This window comes from Mesocricetus auratus, unplaced genomic scaffold (assembly GCF_017639785.1).
Source record: "Mesocricetus auratus isolate SY011 unplaced genomic scaffold, BCM_Maur_2.0 Super-Scaffold_15014, whole genome shotgun sequence".
NCBI lineage: Eukaryota > Metazoa > Chordata > Mammalia > Rodentia > Cricetidae > Mesocricetus > Mesocricetus auratus.
Window position 1 is genome coordinate 18,599,525 of NW_024429186.1, and position 18,135 is coordinate 18,617,659.

Consider the following 18,135-nt stretch of genomic DNA (forward strand, 5'->3'; position numbering starts at 1 on the left):
TGTGCCGCGATATATATACGGTGCGCCGTATCCCTCCGCCGCGGCAGCACCGCCTCGCGCAGGGCGGCGCTGCGGCAGCCGGGCCTCACCGCAAGGCCCCGCCCCTCCGGCGCGCCCGGCGCGGAGGGCCCTTTACGCGGGCAGGGGTCACTGGGGAGTCCCGGACTCGGGCGTGGGTGCTGGCCTGTTGTAGTAAGGGTCCTGGGGAGATGGAATGATGCCCCCGTAGCGAGACCTGGGGACCGCCTCGGGCTTCCAGCCCTGTGCCAGTCTCCTAGCCCCACTCCACCTGTGTGTCCCCCTCCCACCACTCCTGACGGCTGTAGGGTCGCAGAGCCACAGTCCTGGGTCCCCACCGACCGCTGGGTGCCCGAGGAGGATTGAGAGCTGAGGGCAGCCGCGGAGAGGAGCTGAAGGGGGGTGATCAACTGATCAACCTCACACTGAGCTGCAGAGAGGGGACTGTGTGAGGACGAGGTGCATGGCCTTGGGGAAGAAATGGGTTGGTTGTTTTATTTTCTCATTTTGGAGAACTGTCCCCGACACCGTGGCTAAGTCTGTGTCATGTTCACAAGCTCATGCAGTCTAGTTTTCGTGTTTCTACATTTCCACTAAAATTTTAAAGATGTTGGAAGATTTGTCCCCTGCTGGATTTGTTCCTTTTTTTCCTGAGGCAAATTCTATTCGGCCTGCTTCTAAAATTAATGCAGTGAGCAGCTTATGCAGACCTTAAAACCCGTGGTTTGAGTTTTTTCTAACTGTCCTGATCCTGAAAATCCATAAATTCATATACACAAAGGAAGGAAAAGATACTCAGAATCCCTCCAATTACAGCTGGAACACGCACAACCAATTGATTCTAATAGGGAACTCGACTATCTTAATTACAATCTTAATTATAATCCTTAAATAATATTTTAATCTTTAAATTTGCTATTCTCCATTCCCTGTAAACTGGGGTGAGGGGATGGGCAAAACTTTCAGGTTTTAATGTGGAGCCTGGGACTTAAAAAAAAAAAACTTAACAAAATGCTGCAGTTTCTTTTCTTGCCAAGACAGAGCACAGAAATTGATCTTTTGTTTGCAAGGCCAGGACAAGTTGCAGGTGCAGGTCGTTTATTCTTTCAGAAATTGTGGCAAAATGTGTGATTAGCATTCTGTGCTGGAAAGACTTTCAGCTGTACTTCTTCCTTGGCTTTGGCAGAGTCTCCAGATAGGTGTTCTAAAATAATAGAAAATGTCCCTGCACATTGCAAATGCCAGAGGACTTCTTAGGATTGCCTCAGACAGGGTGTCAGCAATGGTGGGCCTGTGCTTAATTGTGTTCTTTCTGGAATGCTACAGAAAGGGTGAACTTGCTGTTTAAGGAGATGCTATATCAGCAAGCCCGGGAAGGGTACTGGCTTCCCTCTGCAAATGGTTTAAAAACCACTCACAGACACACATACTACCCCCGTGTTCACAGAGAAGAACAGAGACCAATACAAAGTAAGTTTAACGCATACTCTACAATCTAATGAATTACCAGTCTACATGGCCAAGCTCATTGTTATAACTGTTTCATTCCTAAGGGATTTTGGATTTTTTTTCCTATCAGGCTTTTCAGGAGGTAGTTAGCTAAATGCATTTTAACATATGGTATGCAATGATAAGGGAGAAATAATGGCCTAAAAATGAAATATGTTTAATTATTGAAGATCCTTTTGTTTAGTCTTCCATTCCTTCTAATTATTTTGGTTACATAGTTACAATCTATGGTTTTGCAAAAACCAGTCAGATTATTTTCCTACTTCATTTAACTGTTCTGAAACATTTTCATGACTTTACTTGCTAAGCACCATTCATTCATCTTAAAGTTATTTTAATCATCATAGAACAATTCTCTGTTTGTTCATATTTTACGAAATGAATGCTCTTTTGGGATTCTTTAACATATTAGCTTTCAAGTGTAGTGGGTTTGTAATGAGGTCATGCTTTACACAGTTTTACAGCCAGTTTCTCACACTGAAATATAAGAAGGTCAAGTGACTTGCCCAGGATCTTCCTGAGAGTTGGCGATTGGGCATAAACTAGAGCGTGAGTCTTTGCTTGGGGCTCTAATATTAGATTGTATATGAGTGAAATTAGTATCTGAAAATTTAAAGATACAATGTTAAATATTTGCCTATTTCAGAGGTCTGGCTCTCTGGCCCACAACTTAGGTCCACTGAGTATTTGTGTCCCAGGGAATTAACTTCCTAATTTATAAAGAGGTCAGCAATTTAAAAAAAAAAACACATTATGGTAATTCTATAATGTACTGAGAACCGAAAAGCCTATGGAACATTCTGTGATATTAAGGCAATTGTTCTATGTGAAATTATTTAAATCAAATTATGTTAAGTAGAAGAGGAGTAGAAAGAATGCACAGGGCCAGGGAGTCTCAAGACTGCCCTGTGTCAATGCCAAGCCTCAGCTTCTCTCCATGTCCCCTTCAATCCAGCGCTCATGCTGCCAAAACCAGTACCACGTGGGAAACTCTTCAACATTGCCAAGTTTGGCTGCCAGCTTGAGACGTAGCCTTGGCCCCCCCTGGACCACAGCTTCTGTGTGCTGACACTAAGGAAATACTTCCCAGAAGGTTTTTGCCTCTGCAATGCTGGTGTCTTCTTAATTACAGTTGATTTTTCTATACCAGATGAACAGCACTTAACTGGAGACAGGACCTCAAAAGTGGAAAGCAAAGACTTCACCTCCACGGATTCGTTTTAAAAATTTAGGTTTATTTATTTTTGCTCTATGTGAATATATGTGCACCAGACAACTTGCCTGTTGGATTCCCTCAAACTGGGGTTGCAGACGGTTGTGAACCACCATGTGGATGCTGGGAATTGAACCCAGGTCCTCTGCAAGAGCAACAAGTACTCTTAGCTGCTGAGCCATCTCTCCAGCCCTTCTATAGATTCCTAACTTAAATATATCACACAAACAGCCCCAGTAGTATCTCTGAGTGACTCTCAGACATCCCTTTGGAAGATTACAGGCCAGGCCCTGACCATCTGCATTTTTCTCAGTATCTTATCTTCCAAGCTCTTACAAAAAAATCCCACTAAACCCTGAGTACTCAACAGCTTTTCCAACTCAAATTTCCAAATGCTTCTACACCTTCCCCAAAGCCAACATGCTCAGGTTCATCACAAACCCCTCTTTTAGGTATCAATTTCTATTCTAATATTTTCTGTTGTCTTGGTAAACACCATGTTCAAAATCAACTTGGGAAGGGAAGGGTTTACTTTAGCTTATATAGTCCATCAGTGAAGGATAGGATATACCAATGCAGGAGCTCAAAGCAGAAGCCAATGGAGAAACGCTGGCTACCTGAGTGCTTCCTCAGGCAAGTTACCTTAGCCCTCTACTTTTGGAGCCTGGTATGCCAACCCCGCCCCTGACAATAGGGTGAGTGCAGATACTTAGGCAGCTCAAAGGGCCCTGTGCTGCTTCACCTGTTACCGGGCTGCATAAGGACTCAGTATGTGTGTGCAAGTTTCTCCTTGTGAGTGAGAATCTCCACGTGTTCGCCCCTCCCCCTCCTCTTCCCCTTCTTCCTTCTCTCTGACCCTCCCATGCATCTCTTTCTCCTCTCCTGCTCTCCCTCTCCATCTCCCCACCTGGAATAAACTCTATTGTTAATGTATCCATCGCGCCAGTTCTATCTTGTGCCTTTAACTTAAGCAAAAGAACAACACTACTATCATTCCTGTTTGGCCCAGACCCACCTGCCTGGGGATGGTACCACCCACAGTAGTCTGGAACTCTCCTACATCAATTAGCAATTAAGAAAATGGCCTCACAGATCAGTCTTATTGGGCCAATTCTTCAGCCAGAGTTCTCTCTTTCAGGTGACTCTTAAGTTTGTATCAATTGGATAGCTGAAGTTAACAAGACACCACCCTTTTGTTCATGGTCATGGATATGAAATACAAGATGGAGTCAGGGATCGAGAAGTAAGATCCAGAGAAATAACTGGCCTGACTTGGACCTCATCATATTTATGCTTTAATTAAATGAACTCTTAAGTCACAAGCAGTTAGTGGTTAGAGAGACCAGGGAATTGAGTTCATGAATCGAGAGAGTAAGATGCCCAATGGGATAAGATCATAGTTTTTAATTTAAATAAAAACATATATTGAGGGGAAACAGGATCATATTTTTGTTCTTCAGTTGTCTACACTGAAATCAGGTTCCTTTAAAAAGAGGCATCTGACATGTTGTATAATGTAGTGTTTTTGGTTTTGCTTTTTTGAGAGTCTTGCTATGTAGCTCAGGCCGACCTAGAATTTTCTATGTAACCCAGGCTGCTCTTGAACTTATTATCTGCCTCTGCCTCAGCCTCTGGAGTGCTGGGATTAGGGGTGTGTTACCAAGATCAGTCCTTTAAATCATATTGTTTGGGAAACAATTAAGCAATCATTGTCCTTATACTTCAAAACCCAAATGCAAAATTATCAAATGGTAGTCAGCAACTTACCATGTCTACCAAATATGCTGGGGGTGGGGGTCTCACCGTAGCCCACATTTATGACAACAGGTTTTCAGCAATTGTTTAGTTGGGGGAGGGTTTGTGATGTGGAATAATGGTCTTGTACACTATAAAGATTTGTCACTTATATTGTTTTAATAAAAAGCTGATTTGCCAGCAGCCAGGTAGGAAGTATAGGTGGGGCTACCAGACTAGGAGAATTCTGGGAACAGGAAGGCAGAGAGCAGGAGTTACCAGCCAGATGCAGAGGAAGCAAGATGAGAATGCCCACTGAGAAAATATACCAAACTATGTGACTAAGCATAGATAAGAATGATGGGTTTATTTAAGTTGTAAGAGCTAGATAGAAATAAGCCTAAGCAATAGGCCAAACAGTTTATAATTAATATAAGCTTCTGGGTGTTTATTTGGGACTGTAAGGCTGTAGGACAGGGCAGGACAGAAACTTTCATCTATAGTTGTGTGACCACAGTTAGCTGGCATGGCAGGTTTTTGGGGTGACGCAGTTAGCGACTGACACAAGTTGGAATGTTACCAAGGCCCTGAATGGCATATAATTGAACTGTAATGTTAAATTAGATAAATCGATGCTGATTGCAGAATATATCAAAGAAATGACCTCTCCAATTAGTAGGACTTGGGGAGATGGCACAGTGGGTGGGATGGGCTTGTTATACAAACATGATGACCTGAGTTTGAATCCCCAGCAGCCATGTAAAAAGTGAGACATGGTTGCATGTGCCTGTAATCACCACACTGGAAGGCAGAGACAGAAAGACCCTGGGATCTCACTAGCAAGGCAGCCGGCCAGCAAGGCAGCCCATCAGACAGTGTTAACAGTAAGCTTCCAGTTTAGTGAGAGATCCTATTTTGCAGCAACAAGGCAGAGAATGACAAAGGAAGACATTTGACATCTTCTATGTTTTCCTGTGCTCCACCCAGATGTGTGTACCCTCTCATGCATTCACAACACACACACACACACACACACACACACACACACACACACACAAATAATAAACACAAAAGGATTGAGTTAATTAGTAGAGTGGTTGGGTTTTTATTCATAGTGAATAACCTTTGTCCTTTCTTCCAGACCTGTCCATTACAGTAACCACTAACCATACTTTAAATCAAGTAATTCCAATAAAAAAATACAGTTCCTGGGCTGGAGAGGTGGCTTAGAGGTTAAGAGCACTGACTGCTCTTCCAGAGGTCCTGAGTTCAATTCCCAGCAACCACATGGTGGCTCACAGCCATCCACAATTCAATCTGGTGCTCTCTTCCGGCATGTATGCAGAACACTGTATATGTAATAAATAAATAAATCTTTAAAAAAATACAGTTCCTCAGTTTTGCTAGCAATACATACTCCCATACAGATGATGGTTATTGTATTGGACAATGCAGAATTCATTCATCATTGAGGAAACGTCTGTTGGGTGACACATTCTAGAGATTTTTAAAAAGGAAAAAAAAAGCATCCATATGTGCCTAGATCAGTGACCCTGAAGGCCCCAACATCTTAAATAATCACCCCACAATTCTTTGTTTAGCCCAATGAACCATCCCCTTCCCCACAGAACACACAGGTGCCATTGGTTTTGACATGTCACACCCCTGCTCAACACCTTTAGGGGCCTCTTTCCATTCAAAGCTCCTCCGTACGTTACCATGTGATACTCTTTGAGCTCGGTGTAGTCTTGCCTCAACAGGTGCCAACAGATTGTTGATTTAGTGTGTAGTGCCGTGACTTCTGGGACTAAAGAGGTCAGAAGCGGACATCAAATGGGACAATGCAAAGGAAGTCTCTCACTTCATTAATAGTCTACCACCAAAATCAGTCTTCCCTAATTTGGTGGCACCCCACATGGTGCCAAGAACACACTGGACTGTCCCTGCTTTGAACCTGATGGTGCCCTCTACTGTCCTAATGGATACCCAAAAGGCTGATCCATCTTTGTCTACAGCTCTCTTCAGGTGGGTACATAACTGGCTCTCACCCTCGCTTCTTACAATGGAGGAAATATGGCCAAAGGCAAGCTGGACTTTGGAAAAGCTATTTTTCTGCCCAAATCCAAGAGACTGCTTGTCTTTTATTTATCCTAAGTAGAGAATCTGAGTCACTGACAAACCAACTGTAGGCATCGGCAACAGCATGGCTGACTAGATGATCAATGAAAAGAAGTTCTCTCCAATGGGTTTTCAATTGTACAACCGAGTATGGCTGTACCCCTTCCTTGTCACATCCTCTTCTACAAGCCAAATGGCATGCAGAAATTCTGCCAGGTCTCAATGACAGGCTGAAATAACATTGTGTAGTCTACAAGGCTGCTTGCTTCCTTAGTGGCACAGACTCAGCCATTTCATCTGTGAAACTGGTATAATGACAACACATCTTTGGGCTTGATGGGAAGGTTATATGAGAGGGAAAACGTGTCAAATTAGTTTGCAAACCATAGGCTTCAGAAACAAATATAAGGTGTGCTTGTTTGTAACATTTGAAAGATCAGTAGGTCAGAAGCCAATTCAGAATCAAAATCAAGGACCTGGAGGGATTCTAAGGCATCAACAGTAGAAGAATTAAGGAGGTTCCCTTTTGTTTAATACCCTTAACAAGCAGGTCCCAGGGGTCAGAAGTCCTGAGCTGCCCACCACTCTTAAGGCATGCTGCTGGGTCACCAATGCCTTCCAAATCCCAGGAGATTTGTGACTCAAGAGAACTCATTTATGGTCTCATGTTTCTAGGCTCTGGCTCTACCTGGTCACACAGTTTCAGGGAAGCATCTGTTTCACACCAAGTTGGAAACCTAGGAAAATGTCAGAACTGTGACATGAAAACCTATTGTAAATGGTCTAGTGAGTGCTTCTAACAGAGACATTTGCAGTGTTCAAACTCTGAAGAAAGGTGGGAGACTGAACAAAAGTATTGAGCACTGTGTCTCTACTTTGTGGTTTGCAAACGCCTTGCAAGCAATGTTCTGGATGGCAAGACTTCAGGCTCTGGCTAAGCCATTCCTGCCTCCTCAACTTTTGCTACGTTAGGGAGTCTGGGTGCTGCTAAAGCCATGAAATGAGTACTTTGATCTGGGAAAGAGCACAATATGCTAAGCAAGTCCAGTCATACCTGTTTGAACTACCTGGGAAAAAATTTAAGACACCAGCTAGAAGTTGCATAATAGAAAGCAAAAGTATAACCATCAACTTTTTGATCTATACCTCCCCAGTGCTGGGAGTACAGGTGAGCACCACCACGTATGGGTTTCCACCCAGGGCTGGGGTTTGAACCAAGAGCTTCACGCATGCCAGGCAAGCACTCTATTAACTGAGCTACACCACAGCCCCTATTCTTTCTTTTCTTTTCCTTATCGATCCCCACCCCACCCAGTCTCCTTATGTAGACGAGGCTGATCCCAAGCTTATTATCCTTCTGCCTCAGTGTTTCAAGCCCTGGGAATGTGAGTGCATAACACCATGCCCTGTTTATGATTATTATTTATTAGCACTTTACCATACTCTAAAAGCCGCTTCAGAATTTTATACAAACTGTTAATTGTGTAGCTACATTCCTTTGTTACCCAACTCCAAAAAAATGAGCTTCTCTGTATTCTTCTGAGGAAAGGAAATAGAGTCACCCTGAAGAACACAGAAGTGAAGAAACCATAAGGCTTAACATAAAACAGTGTCAGCAACTTAGATGAAGGCCAAAGATTTTAAATAAGCAGTATAGATAAGGCCTAGCTGGGAGAACAGTTCTGCACAGCCAATCCTTAAGTGAAATAACAAAGTCCAAAGCAAAGTCATCTTAGGATTGTCCTCAATCACTGGGAGGCCCTGAGAACGATAACATCCTCCTGCTTTCCTTATTGCAATTGCTCTTTGTTGATTACAGTATTTTCAGAGGTCCAAAGTCAAAGGGGAGAGCAGGGTCACGTGATCCTAAAGCCTGCTCAGTCCCCTACCTTTCACTTCTCAGGAGTTAGCTTTCTTCTTTGGAAAACGGGAAAGTCAGGCCAGGTAGCCTTTCTCTGGTCCCTTCTGGATTCGACATTTCAGGCTTCTAAATATTTGGCTGGTGGAGTCTGTGAGGAACTTGTGCAGAGTTCCCTGAAAGTTAGGAGATTGGTAGAGACAAAGGTGTTGATGGAGTCAGGTCATGCTGGATTTGACTCAACGTGTCTTTTTCCAAACGTTAGCCATTCAGAGTATAAAGTGCCACTGGGTCAAATGACACTTTTATAAAATACTCAGCCCAGAGTAGGCCATATCTGCTCAATAAATGATCCTGATATCTATTCCTCCAAATTACCAAAAAGATGGAAAGGGAAAAAGAACTATCCAAAGCTGTCAGAGGACATTACCTCTTCACAAAAGACCAGAAAGCATGGGGGAAAGCCAACTATTTGAGTGACTCAGCTTTTTTTTTAATGTTTCTTCTAAATCTTAGAATTCTTCAAAAATATAATACATACAAAAGAGAACTTAGAAATCAACCCTGACACTTAAGATTCATGACTGTTCCATTAATGATATTTCCTTAATTTAAAAATCAAAAGTACTCAAGACAGTGGTGGCCCACGCCTTTGATCCCAGCACTCCAAAAGGCAGAGGCAGGTGGATCTCTGAGTCTGAGGCCAGTCTGGTCTACAGAGTGAGCTCCAGGACAGTCAGGGCTACACAGAGAAACCCTGTCTCAAAACAGCAAGAAACAAAAGTGGAGACAATTCACAAAGAGAAATTGTATCCTCTACACCATAGATGTTCCATGAGTATTTGTTGTTTTTTGTTTGTTTGGGGGGGTTGTTTTTTTTGTTTTTTTGTTTTTTACTTATGAGATCAACTACAGATTTCTACCACTGACCCTGGAATGGAATAAAACCATTCCTTCACTCCTTTAGTAGGCCCTCACTGAGCTAGAATACAAAGGCTAGTTTACTAAGTATAGGGATTATAAGCACATGAGCATCCTGAAGGAGCTCACAACTCAGTGCGCTAGCCCACTGATCCTGGGGACAAAACCCAACAACTTTCCTATATGCTAGAATTGAAGTAACATGCTATAAAGAATACTTCATATTTAGATAAACCAGTGACAGGCTTTATAGAAAAATCTAACTTCTTGGCAAATTCTGATCTTCCCTTCGGAAATACTTTGAAGACTGAGTTTGAAAAGAAAGTTAAAAGCAACTTTGAAAAGTTGAAAGTACTGTCAACAGGCACAGTTCTAAATATGACACAATTAGGTTATGGTTCAATTTCTTCATAGCAGAATCAAATAACAGAGCCGGGAAGGCAATCTGGAACTCATCTAGGCTGGTCATCTCATTCCGCAATCTAGACAACAGAGGTTCCAGGAATAGAGGAACTTACCCAAGAATTCCTAATTTGTGTAGCACTCTCAGATCTCTCTTCTCACATCACAATCTGGTTTAACACAAATAAGTCACAGCAGATACTTCCCACTCCAGGTACACCGCAAAAGAATGTGATGTATTGTTTCTATGGGCAGATATTTCTGTGGTGAAATGGCCACACGTTAGTGCCAAGTTATTTGCCCACATGGTAAACATTTTAGGAGAGGCTTCTAAAGGCCTCCACAGAGAAATTCACAGCTTTTTTTCCTTTTGGAACAAGACGTTGAGTTTGAGAAACAGCAATAAACAATTGTGAACTACAGCTTTGGATCAAAGAATAAGGTTCACATGAAGGCAATGCAGACACCTATAGAGATGTCAGAAAGGCCCATTATAGCATAATCTTTGAAGAATGGTAGTTGGAACAAAAATCAGATCATCCAAACCTTCTATATCAAAATAGCATGTTTTTAAGAAATCCACAAATTTCATTTTCTTAGCTGGATTCTTACAGCCGTGATTATAATCCAGTAGCATTTCTCTTCTGCAACTTCTCTCGATTCCTAGGCTGTGAAGTTACAGTCCCCCTAGTGCACGGTGAAAACTCACGCCTTAACTCTCAGTCATTTGATAGTTAACCCAGCTGGGTTTCAACTACAGGTACAGCTCACTTTCTAGAACTGGACTAACAGCTGTTGAGGTTGCACTAGAACTGGCTATCGTATTGCTTTTATCAAACCCTCACCTCTAGACCCTCGCGGAAGCCCAGCCTTGGGAAGGACGCTGGTCCTTCTAGAAACAGAAGTGCCCATGGGTGTGCTTCTCCGAGGGTGGGGGTGTTGAGTCTTTGCACTTCTAAACAGGGGTCAACCCGAGGGAGTATTTTAGGATGTGGGGAGCGTTTCTCCTTCCTTGCTGACAACTGCGCCTGGCGACAGCAAAAGAAGCGCCACCTGCGAGCAAGGGAACCACTGTGGATTGATCCAGATCTTCCCTTTAAGGGGCACTGGACACCCCACAGGATCTTCGTACGATTTTTAGGTCGATTATGCGTTTCAGACGTTCCAAAGCCCATCTAGAGGAGAGGAGCCCGCCAAGCCTCAATTCCTGATGTGCTGCGGGAGGGGCGGGGCGGGGCGGGGCCGAGTGCGGGCGAGGGCTAGGGCACTATATCTCTCCGCGGAGGAGCACACAGCGTCAGAGACACACTCTGCCAAACGCGGTCTGTAGCCGGTTGCTTAGTTGGCGCTGCTGAGGTCTCTTTCCTCGTTGAGTTTGACAAGGATTCTCTGATAGGCCAGAGGGACCCTGCAGTGGTTGGCCGGAAAGAGTCAAGCTGCCTGATTGGCCGCTCCGCACCTGCAATGCGTCAAACCACGGCGGGCGTGGAGGGCTCCGCGTGAATGGTCCTGGTTGGCGGGGCAACCCGCGGATTTCCGGAGGGCGGGGCTCCGCCTGTGGCCGCCATCTTTACTAGGGGCAACGCGCGCAGGCTAGGTCTCGGCGTGTTTGCACCGCTTTGACTTGTCTAAAAGGGCACTGCGAGAGAAGTTTGGGGAGGGGGATTTTCTTTATTTTTTATTTTTTGGCCGTGGGTTGTTTCTGCACAGACCCCAGGGATGTGAAATGGAGAGGGAAAGCTAAGGGCTGCCGCTTAGGGCGGAGTTGGCTACCCGGGATGGAGGACGCCTGGGGGTTTTTAATATCATCCTAATAAAACCGCTGGGTTTGTGTCCTAATCTGGGTATCCAGGGACACGATTCGTTTCCCTTCCTACAAGCAGAAATGAGACTCGCTGTCTAGGCATCTTTTTCGGGCTGGAGGGTACTTCTGGAAAGCTCGCTCGAATACGTCATGAGTTTTGCTCCCGCTGTGCGCGGTCCCGCGGGCTCCTAATGCGTTTTGTTGTATTATAACTACCCCAGACGGCCGTGCTGGAAACTGTTTCTCCACTCCAGAGACAAGTGTCCTGTAGGGGCAAAACAGTTTGCCCAACACGCATGCCACGAGAATGAGATTTTGATCCTATCAGCTTATTTGCCTTTTATAGGCAAATGTTTATGCGTATGTGCATCCGGTTTTCATCCCTCGATGATACCCACTCCGCTAAAAAATAATCTAATTATCCAAAGAAGTCATAGTTCAGGACTTAGCTCCCTTTCTGTGGTGAAAGAGGTTTTTTTTTTTGTTTGTTTGTTTTTAATTATGTTCCCTAGTTAAATTAGAAATCTGGGAAGTAGAAGGACACGGCTGTTTTAGTTTAGTGGGTGGTGATATCTCGGTTTTATTTGTGCTGCGTAGGTGCACATTCGGTGGATCCTGGGTATCCAAAGGTGAATTCTGGAACGCCTTGGTGTGGATGTTGCCATGGCTACAGGGAGAGGAGGGGGTGGGAATCCATGAATTGTGAGACTAATAAAGCTGACTAGGCTTGGCCTCTCCGTTGCCTGAATCCTTTGTAATTGAATGCCCTGGTTTGTATATGCAGGTTTTCTACATTGCTGTACCGCCCCCCCTCCCAAGATTCCTGGATTGATCAACATCTACATACATGGGTGTGTCAGTTTGCCTTAGAGTAACACGGTGCACTCACCAAATGTAGATTTTTCTGATTAGATGATGTATCTAGAAGCAGTTTGTTTTCTTTCTTTTTTTAACCACTTGCCCTACATTCTGATTTTCAAGTTGTTGAAGAATTGTTGACTTGCACGTCTTTTAAAAATATGCAAGCCATCACCTTAACTGAGTGCCTATCAAGATAATGCCAGAGTGCTGAGTTCATGGGTGTTGCAAAAGAAACTTGGAGCTGTGCATAATCTCGGTATAGCAACAACCACTCCTGTCTCTAACGTACAGTGCTTGGCAGCTGATGCTAGGAGGCTTCACTTGCTGCATGAAGCAGAGCAAAGACGTCCTCAGAGCCCGGACTCCTTCAGTGATTCTGTAAAAAATTGAGGAGTGTATGATCTGTGAATGCAGCAGGACTGCAAACTGTAGAACAGTGAGCTTGGGGTTCCTGTACTGTCTGCCCTTTAGTGAGGAAGACTGCCCATCTCCTGGAAAACAGATGAACAAACATCTAAAATAAACCTTATTTTTTTTAGCTTTCTTTTTATTTTTTATCTGTATGAGTGTTTTGTCTGTATGTATATCTGTGCACCATGTATGTGCCTGGTGCCTATGGAAGCCCGAAGAAGATCCTAGATTCCCTCCTGGATATGAAGTTGCAGACAGTTGTGAGCTGTGATGTGGGTGCTGGGAATCAAACTGGGTCCTGTGAAAATGGACCAGTTAAGAGCAAGTATTCTAATTTGTTTTTGTTTTTTTGAGACAGGGTTTGTCTGTGGCTTTGGAGGCTGTCCTAGAACTAGCTCTCTACCAGGCTGGTCTGGAACTCAGAGATCTGCCTGCCTTTGCCTCCTGAGTGTTGGGAATAAAGGCGTGTGCCACATTTTTTTTTCTTAATGTAAGTATGTTTAACATAGCCTTATACAGAGTCTGATTTGATGGGCTCATAAGGCAGTGAATCAGATTCTCCTAGTTTTAGCTTTGGCTGTGTCTGAGAAAGCCCTCTGTCCTAGGCAAACCAGACAACTGATCCCCTTTGAACTGTTTCCAGTGCCTTAGAGGGGAGGATGAACAGACTGAAAAATCAAGGCAGAGTACTTGGAGGTGTTTTGGTTCCTTGCAGCTGGAGTTTGGTAGGCACAAGAGATGAATGCACTTCCAAAGTCAAGCTGATAACTTTATCTGTCTTTGCTGATTTTTCTTCTTAGTCCTGGAACATAGTATACATATTTTCTTTTCTTCAAGACAAGGTTTCTCTGCTCTTCTGGGACTCGATCTGTAGACCAGGCTGGTCTCAAACTCAAGAGATCCACCAGCCTCTGCCTCCTAAGTACTGGGATTAAAGGTGTGTGCCACCACTGCCAGGCTAAGATCTTAATTTGTTTTTTTTTTCCCTAATCCAGGCAGGCTGTGTCTGGAGTTCAGTTACAGGCAAAGCGTCTTTCTGTCCTAGTTCAGGAGCCCTCTGAATCCTCTCTTCACGGAGTCCAGGTTGAAGGCTGTTCCCCCTCCGTTTCTCCACGGCTGGTCCCTTTCCCCTTTGTCCCATGCTGTCTTCTCACCTCTGCATCCCACAAGTAACAAGCCATCGCTGTTTCTCCTGCTATAGGTCTTTATTGGTTTGTTGTCACTTCGTCTACAGCAGATTGCTACTGCCTGGTGATTTTTAGAAACGAGCAGACATTTATTTCTCACAGTTCTATGGTGGAAAAGTGAAAGATTAAGGGCCCCATCAGACTCTCTGATGGAGGCTTACCCTCACACGGTGGGAGAGCAGATGTTGTACCTCCCATGGCAGAAGAGGTGACAGATCCAGGCATCTCTGATGCCTCTTTCATAAGGACATCGAAGCCACTCACCAGCGCAGCTCTCAGAAGTAATCACTTTCCCTCATCTCTTTGTGGTATAAGTGCCAGCATGAATTTTGGATGGATACACAATCACATTCTACAACTTTTCCATTCCTGATTCTATCCTATGCCCTCAGTTTAATCCCCAGTTAGGTCAATAGATCACGTCTAACTGACTCCCACAAGTTGTTCTCTGACCTCCACACATGTAATGCAAATGCACATGAGCTTGCGTACACACACACACACACACACACACACACACACACACACACACAAAATAAACAAAAAAATTAAAGTATATAGCCAGTTGTGCTGGCATTTGCTTGTAATCCAGTACTCTGAGGCAGAAACAGGAGGTTTGCCATGAGTTTGAGGCCAGCCTGAGCTGCATAGCTACACCCTGTCTCCAAAACAACAACAGGGCTGGAGTGATGGCTCAGCAGTTAAGTACATTTGAAGTGTAATCGTGAGGACCAGGATTAAGATTCCCAGTACCCAGCTGGGTAATGGTGGTGCATTCTTTTGATCTGAGCACTTGGAGGCAGAGACAGATGGATCTCTGTGAGTTCAAGGCCAGCACAGTCTACAGAGTGAGTTCCATCACAGTCATGGCTACACAAAGAAACTCTGTCTCAAAAAAGGGGGGGGGGCAAATCCCAGTTCCCAAGAAACAAGCAACCTGGGTAATTCCAGCTCTGACCCTCTTTCTGGCCTTCATGTGTGCACAAGCCTGTACACCCACCCACACATGTCCATACACTAACATAGACACATATATAATTACATCTTAACAATGACAAACAACTAAAAGACGTAAAGAAGAGAAATCTACAGAATGTTTTAACTACATTTTAACTACCCCTTTCCCTCTGAAGTACTGAAAATGGAACCAAGATCTTTTTTAGATGTTAGATGAATGTAGGCTTTTAGAATTTAAGGAATATAAAGAACTCTCATGTACCTTCATCTGTATTTCCTATCTGAATTTACTTTATTAGAACTTGTGTACATGTGTCATTTTGCTTTCCCTCTCATCTCTCCCTCAACCCCCACAACCCACTCCAATATGATGCTCCCTTCTCTAAAAATTTCAACGTGTAATGCCTTCATTCTAGGGCAGTTATTAAAATCAGGATGTGGGTAGCCCACCATTGTCTGGCGTTGTCAAGTCTATGATCATTGGGGCTGGAGCAATGGCTTAGTGAATAAAAGCACTGGCTAGTCTTCCAGAGGACTGGGGTCCAATTTCCAGCACCCACACAACGGCTTACAGCTATCTGCAACTCTCCAATCCTGGGGGATTCAACAGACACCACACCCTCTCCTGGCCTCCTTAGATGCCAGGTACATACATGGTGCACTGACATGTACACCCATTCACTAAAAATAATCATTTAAAAATCTGTATAGTCCTTCTTCAAAATTTTCATTATATTACTGCTCGCAGCAGAGCAGTTAAAAAAAATCTCAGTTTATGCACCTAATTCAGATGTCAAGTTTTCAGTGCTATTTAATCTAGATTCACCCTTCGGTCTTTATTTTTCATTACTAATTTAATGATTTCTTATCAGCCCATGACAGAACTTTTTGTTCGTTTTTGAGACAGGATTTCTCTGTGTAACAGCCCTAGATGTCCTGGAACTCAGGGAAAGGCTTAGGCACTACTGATGCTATATTCATTAAATACATCATTAGGTTCAGTCAATGTGGTGACTCACACCTTTAATCCCAGTACTCTGGAAGCAGAGGCAGGCAGAGTTGTGTGAATCTGGATTCAGCTTGTTCTACATAGTGAGTTCCAGGACAGCCAGAGGTATGTGGAGAGACCCTATCTAAAAACAAAACAAAACATTCCAACAGAATGGTAGAGCAAGGGGGAAACAATTTAAAATTCTAGATTTATCCTCCCTGTCCCCATCATATATTAACTCAATGTCTTTCTTCACAGATGACAAAGAGATCAAAGTTTGACAAAAAGTCCTTCTCTCCAGCCTCCAAGATCTCTGTGCTTTTCTCCACTGCATAATCCTTAATACAAAAAAAGTCCTATGAGCTTCTAAAACCAGGACCTTGAATTTATTTTACTAATTCTGTCCACTGTGCTTGACTTTCCCATAATTCTGGCTAGCAGTGATTTCTGTTACATATTCATCAGATATAATAGTTGATACTCTATTCACATTATCTTCTTCATAATGTACCGAGTGTCATATGTAAAAGCTAAATGTGTCTTAGGACCATCTGCATAGTATTTTGATAGCAGCATGTTTCCCCCCCAGGATGCAGTTATAATGTAACCTTGTTGTGTAGGTCATAGAAGACAGTGGGAGCCTTTTAACCAGTTCCTCTCTGAGCTTGCACCAAGGCACTGAGCCGACTTCCTACTGATGGCTCGTGGGAGTGGCTTGATCCGGTCCTCATAAATTACACAGTCTTTTGACTCTCATATATTTAATGTTTAAAATCCATACATATTTATCTTTCTCTTAATTAGAAAGAGTCCCCTGCCCCCCAGATAAGGTACTTGTTCTTCCTGTGGCTTCTACAGCCTTGTCTGAGAAGAGCCTGAGCTGATTTATCAAGAGTGCTGTGGAATTCCTCACCTGAAGCCCAGAAAGAGGAGCTGCAGTGTCTCAGGTGAGGCTATCTGATAATTAAAAGGCAGTGTCAGGACTCAAAGGTGGGCTCCAGAGAGGTGAAGTAGAACAGAGCAGCCACCGGGCTGTGATGCCACCATGGCGAGTTGGACAAATACTGTGGATGTTGAGATTGATGCTGACTGAGAGGAGGGAGCCAAGGTTCTGGTCCTTTTCTCTACTATTTCTTTTGCCTCTGACTTTGGGCAAGGTACTGAAATTTGGGTCCCAGTTTCCTTGCATGAAGGCAGAACAAAATAGGTAATCTCAAGGTTCTCTGACAGTGGCTATTTTGTTTTTGCTTGTTTGTTTTGAGTGTGTGTGTGTGTGTGTGTGTGTGTTGTGTGACATTATGAACAGGTTATATTGGCTAAGTAATAGGTGATATGATTTACAAACATAGCCTGACAGATGCCCCCAGAAATTACGACTATCCACAGACTTTGGGGACTCTCTCTTATCTATGTTAAGACAACCAGTATATTTACACTTTCAAACATCACTGTGAAGTCTAGGCCTGTCATCTATGAATCCCAAATGGTGTTACTGGAACATAGACTAGTGTATCTGCTAGTGTTAGGGGTAACTCTTACACAAATCAAGAAGACACCTGCTCACCTAGCCTACACGTCTTTCCGAAGAAGTTTATGTAGTATGTTGAAGCTTATTCTCTTCAATAACTCTTTTATGGAGGGTATGCTGAGATGAAGCCAGGGTTTCAAGTATACTCAGTAAGTGTTCTTAACCATTGGGCCATCCTTCTAGCCCCAAATCCTTATAATTCTTAATGTAAAAATCCCTGGAAAAGAAGTAAAACGAACCTCTACCCACAACAGACACACGTCCTCACCTTTGTTCATTGATCTAGTAATTATCTATTATTGAAATGTCTATAATTATAGAATTTTCTAAATGGCTATAGGTAGGTAGTTCTCCTTGGCTTCTGGAATGACTCAAATAACAGCAGAAAGTGCTTTGAAGTGATTGTGTGGAAGTGCTGGCCCCTACAGTTCATCTAAGCTGTCATCAGTCACTCAGCTATCACTGTGGGCTGTAGCAGTCTACTTTGTTCTTTTTATATAGTTGAAAAATGATGGGACACAGGCAGCCTGCAGTTCTGCTCTGGAACTTTCTATCATCCCCTACTGATAGCCCTGATTGTTCCTCTTTTGCTACCTGGATGATGTAAAACACAGGGCTTTTGT

At 43.6% G+C, this 18,135-nt stretch overlaps 1 long non-coding RNA gene across 1 annotated transcript; it reads right to left on the minus strand.

Moving 5' to 3' along the window:
• Positions 1-7,999: 7,999 nt before the first annotated feature.
• Positions 8,000-10,965, minus strand: LOC121139274. Its single transcript, XR_005876183.1, has 2 exons — positions 9,890-10,965; positions 8,000-8,626 (listed from the first exon to the last, which is right to left on the minus strand). It is a non-coding gene; the product is annotated as an uncharacterized LOC121139274 (long non-coding RNA).
• Positions 10,966-18,135: the final 7,170 nt, after the last annotated feature.